Here is a 6,161-nt window from a genome sequence, read left to right as displayed (position 1 = left end):
ACCTAAATTAATAAATCGGCCATCTTTATCACCAAATTCGGCCTAAAATCGGACATCCGATTTCTAGCCGATTTGGACTATTTCAACCAGTGATATGTATGGAGAGATGAGTGGCTTTAGCCAGTTCCACTAAATCATATAAATACATTTTATATCAAATACCTTTAATATCTCGCTACAACATGTACAGTAGAGAGCATTTTTTGGGCGGAGCCTAGTTCACCATTAGTAAAAGTAGAACTCCTTCAGGAATTTCCCTCATTATTTTTCTTGTTCCTTGAAAAATCACGACAGTCTCCTCATAGTAGTTTGTGTTTTTCAGAATCAGATTTTTCTACCATGGTCAACGGATTTCCTTTTAACAGTAAAATTTGTTTGTTGTTACTGGTTATTATTGCGATGATGATAAAACATGTAATTTTTGTTATCGATTATCATCAACTATCATTTGTCAGAAACTACTGAGTGTGTTTATATTGTCATGTCGTCATAAACCCTTTTTTGATAACATTTTGCGTGAGCTATCTAAGACTAGGCATAAATGCCGTAACTAGTGGTTATATGGTCAATCATTATTTAATAGCAATGTACAGTTATTATTTGTCAATGGCGACTTGAAGAATAGTGGAATCACTGCCATGTTTCCTTGTGATCAATACAATAGAAATTACAAAAATGTAAAGTTGAAAGGACATGAAATGGTAACAATAGTTCAACAAAATACTGTCAGAATCACAGACTCCATTTATACATGCTGCCCAAATTATTTTGGGATGCCATAATTATAATTTGGGATGCCATAATTCATTCGGTTTATATATAATTTACTATGTAAAGTGCCAAAATAATTTGGGATGCCATAATTGAATTTGGGATTTTACTTATAATTACGGCAGTCCAAAATAATTTGGGTGGCATGTATAACTCCATTGTATATTTTTTGTTTAAGCGATAAGTGGAGAGTATTACAAAGCAATTTTGTGAAACTCATCTCTTTGGGATTCAAATTTTTTACACACAGTCAACGTATTTCCTCTTAGCTATCACATTTGGTTTTATGCTTATGAGAGTTTTTGGGAGATGCATTTCTTCATAGCTATGATCTAAAAAAAGGATAGAAGTTAATATCTTGATTACCCCTAGAAACAATGCAGGTATATATGTTACCAATGTGACAAGTTTTTATGTGCCACTTTACTTGGTCCCACAGTGTGAATAGAATTACAAAAAGAAAAATGAGATAGCATTATCTATCTATACCTTGGTATTATATTTCAAGAATTCCCATGCAAATACTATAGATTACCAATGTTATTCATATGAAAATGATTACAAGCAATCATTTTGCTAGAAGCAAGAGAGCACTTGGAGAATACTTATATGTATACTCATACACGTGCGCACACATTTCTTATCTCAGATGGTGTTGTTTTGGAAGTTTTACTAACTACGGGTCATACTATAAAATCCTACTTATTGGAAATGGGAGATAAGTCATGTGGTTCATAGACGTAATAGACATTTTTGAGATAGTGTTAGTCTCTTGTCATATCACAGCAAAATTACTTGTATGTTAAAATTAATGTATTTACAGTCTATGGACGCAGTAGTCACAGCAGAATACCCTGCCATACGAAAGCATCATTTTGATGATGTGTATTTTACCTCCAATCTCACTCATGTATCATATTCCTTAGTTTGACTACATGCGTAGAAAATAAATGTAAGCGCAGCTGTTCCACATGATCTTTGGTACCAAATTTCTGGTTCAATTTTTTCCAAGAGACACCCTCTATTCAAGTTTGGATTTATTTTCTGCGTAAATAGTTGTGATCATGACAGCAGAATTTATTAAGTTGTCAATGTTACGGTAACGATAGCTGGCTCACAAAAGACAATACTTGTATTACAACGGTAATATACTAATCGCTGTGAATCGGTTCTGTGAACAATAAAAAATGAGAATTTATTTTCCCCGCATTTGTAAATTCTTACATCTCATCACGAATGCTCATAACTCTATTACCTAACTTCGCTAGAAAACTTGTACGAACAATGAAATTACTTTACAGAAACTTACCATTTTTAATCAATATAGAATCGATATCGTTAAGTTTATTTTAACGATATCATTTCAATATCATTTCAATATCATTTCAATATCAATTTAATATCGATATGATATCAAAATAAAGTATTATCACTTCGATATCATTTCGATATTAATTCGATGTCGAAATGATATCGAAATGATAATTAAAATGATATCGAAATGATATCTTTAAATTAAACTTAAAGATGTTGTTTCAATATCATTTCTATTATCATTTTGATATCATTTCAATATCAATTTAATATCAAAATGATATCGAAGTGATAATACTTTATTTCGATATCGTATCGATATTAAATCGATATTGAAATGATATTGAAATGATATCGAAATGATATCACTTGAAAACTTAAAGTTTCTGTAAAGTATTAATATGCTGCAGAAGTTATACGTAACTTGGAAAATTAACGAGGTTCGTATTAGTAATATTGTAGATAGAATTACTGACTAATGTACATCGCATGCCAGAAGTAGGGATTAGGAACAAATAATCTAGTTAAGCTGAGGTCCTCCCTGTACTCATTCCATTTTCGTCAACACTTAATAGTCAAGACAGAAACGTTGGGATTAACTGCAATGGACAGAGACATTAACAGAGCTCTGGATATTTCTCTGAGCATTATTAATGGGACCTTGATGTAGGAATATAACAGCATGCCTATGTTTTTTCGTAATCCAGCATTGGATTGGATTACAAGAAGTCAAGAATTTGTGTTAACCGCTAATGATAGTCCAAAAATAGGAATGTACATGTAAATCAAGAAAACATGACTCCGGTCATCTATTTGTAAAATAATGTGTTACGTGAGAGACTGTGAACTGAGTTCACAAAAAAAACCAGTACCGCCATACGCATGCCATCAATCGCCGCAAGATGTGCTGTTACTCTGTGTTTTCTGAGACTATTCATATATGGGCGTTGAAATTGTTGAATATGCTGCTTTCTGCAACGTTAACTAAATATGTGCCCTACTCACATACTACCTCTTCACAAAGAAACAAAAACTATTTCTTTGCAACTACGTATTTGTATGATGTAATTAATATCAGACGGATAGGTTTTCCCACCATATATCACATTATTATATTTGTCTTTTGGTGACATTATTCTTAGCATTCTAACCTATTGCATTGGTGAATCCGACTACAGAAATGAAAATTGTTCAGATTGACACATTTCTGTTACCATTTTTGAATCACAACAGTTAGTCTTTTAAAATCCACTAATGTTTTTACCATAACGGGAACGTAACCCTAGATTCTACTTCGTACCAATAAGTAGATATGTGTTGTTGAGAAAATATTTGAATATAGTCGAATGACAGCTTTTCACATATTGTCGTATGCATTAAAACTTCTTCCGTACATATGAAGAGGATGCGGAACATATTACTTTTCATGAATGAAGTTATAATAGATCCTGCACAACTAGCATGTTCAAATATAATGCGATTGTTATTGCATAGAGCTCTGAATGGGTCAGGTCAGGTCAGGTTATATCAGGTTGTCTGTTTGACCTGACCTGACCTGAAACCTGAAAAATTTCAGGACTATTTTTATTAAAGTATTGAAAAAAAACAGTACAAACCTTTTTTTTAATATAATATTATGAAAAAAAACGTTTTTGCAACGTTTTTTATTAAAATATTGAAAAAAATATTGCAAAACGTTTTTTTTAAATGTTTTCGCAACGTTATTATTGAAATATCAAAAAAAAATGTTACGAAACATTTTTTTAATATAATATTATGAAAAAACGTTTTCGCAACATTTTTTCTCGAAATATTGCGATTCAACATTTTTATATTAAAATCATATAAAAAAGTAAATCCCAATACTGCAATTCACTTTTTTATATTGATTTTGTATAAAAAAAGTGAGTTGTGGTATTGCGTTTCACTTTTTTATATAGATTCTATATAAAAAAAGTGAGTTGCGGTATTGCGATTCACTTTTTTTATATAGAATTAATATAAAAAAGTGAATCGCAATACCGCAACTCACTTTTATTATATAAAATCAATATAAAAAAGTGAATCGCAATACTGCAACTCACTTTTATTATATAGTAGAATCAATAGTTTCAGGTCATCAGGTCAATCAGGTCAGGTCAATCTTCATATCTGACCTGAATTTTTTTTAAAAATCTCATACCTGACCTGAATTTCAGGTCAGGTCAGGTCAGGTTACCTGAATTTGGCTGACCTGTTTGGAGCTCTATTATTGCATTTCTTTGTGAATGTTGTGTTTGCGTGGTGACATGTGATGAAACTTCGATTATAAAAGGAATAAGAATATAACTAATCGATTAACCTTTATTTTGTTATTGGCCGTTCGTGACAAATACTAACTTTTGGTAACTGTCATTCAAGAAATGTTCATAAAAATTGTCATTAGCTATGTTCTTTATATTTTCGGTTACAAGTAACACCATCCACAAAAAATGAGTGTTACTTCCTGTCTTGTGCCGTTCAACTATGACACACACGAACATTTTGGAATTAATGACATGATTATCAATGTCTTTAACCAGGACTAAAAAGCATAGAATAATTTTTTGTGATTGCGTTGCTAACAGTTGTCGATACTTTGTACTGTGTTACTGACGATTTGTTTCAATGTATTATCTTTAGTAGCAATGTTCGCATATCTTTTGGTAATGACGTTTAATAATGTTTACGTATTTTCTGCAATGTTGTTTACGATTTTGTAACTATGAAGTATATGTTTGTTGGCATGGCTTTCTGAAATACTGTAATAATGAGTGTAAATAACATGTTAATACCTTTGATGGGAAAATCTTACAATATACTTCAGGGTCATATAGTAACGATTGTATTACAGGTAGTACAGTGGTGAACATAATTTTTTGGAAAAAGAAAGAGGCAAAATACATAAAAAACGCATTAAAAACTGTCTAATATGACCATTTTCTTATATTTGTCATTCCAAATAATTTTGCTCTTCGAGCCTATAAACCTAGGTTCCTAGAACCTCCTCTACTTCGTACTATCCAGATTCACAAATTTCTTACCGTAGAGGATTAATAGACCAATTGTATACCAATTAATCTCCAGTCCATGTATGAACCTTCCAAGGGAAGTGATTTTTCGAGGAACGAGGAAAATAATGGAGGACTGATCACCACTGTATATTACAAAATATCAACAAATAAACAATAACAGCTAACTACTAGATTGACTATCAAGACCTTATTTACTCATGTATTACTATTGACAAAAAAATTCATTCTGCTGTTGCTCGCAAAAATACCCAGGTATAGCTCACAGAATTTTCACTAATAAAATTATTATAGTGTATAATCTATATACACAAAAGCTTCATAGCAGACGCCTTTGCACCGTAGGATACAATAGCATTGTATTTCGACTTTTGAGACCCGTAATATTTTATTCTTGTTAAAAATAAGTAACCTTTATCGCATCATTTCCTAGAATAACGAATTCGCAGACTTCTTTTATCATTTCAGGTCCACATTGGCACTGCACAATTTATTGGCATAATTCCATTTTTCCATTTAAGTGATAAAGCCCAGAGTTTCTCATACTGGCGATACTGTTATCATCAAATAACATAGTCAGTTCATTATTTAGTAAAAGGGAAATAACGTATGTGTCTTTTTTCCTTCTGCTAAAATTTCAATGACCGAAGTTGCTTAAAGTCACGTGATGAAAATTCAGTCAGAGACTAGCCAAAGGGCGCAATTTTGATAAAAGTCACATGATAAAATTATGTGAATAAAATTCTGTGAATAAAATTATTTCATGATTATATAATGCACAAGAACATATAGTTGCTAAATAACTGAAACCTCTGTCAGCATTGTTATTAAAAGCATGGTAGGTAACATCATTACCAAACGGCAACGCTAGGTAGCAAGGAGTACGAATACTTATAACATTTTCTCATCATTGTTAGTGGGACAATGATCCGAAAACAACTAATCTGCCAAAAAAACACTACAGAGAATATATCCTTACTAGTGACCACACAATGGCAAATATTGTGCGACTCTCTATTACACGGA

Source organism: Rhizophagus irregularis, chromosome 2 (genome assembly GCF_026210795.1).
Source record: "Rhizophagus irregularis chromosome 2, complete sequence".
In the NCBI taxonomy this organism is placed as follows: domain Eukaryota; kingdom Fungi; phylum Glomeromycota; class Glomeromycetes; order Glomerales; family Glomeraceae; genus Rhizophagus; species Rhizophagus irregularis.
Note: the sequence above shows the minus strand (reverse complement) of the source record.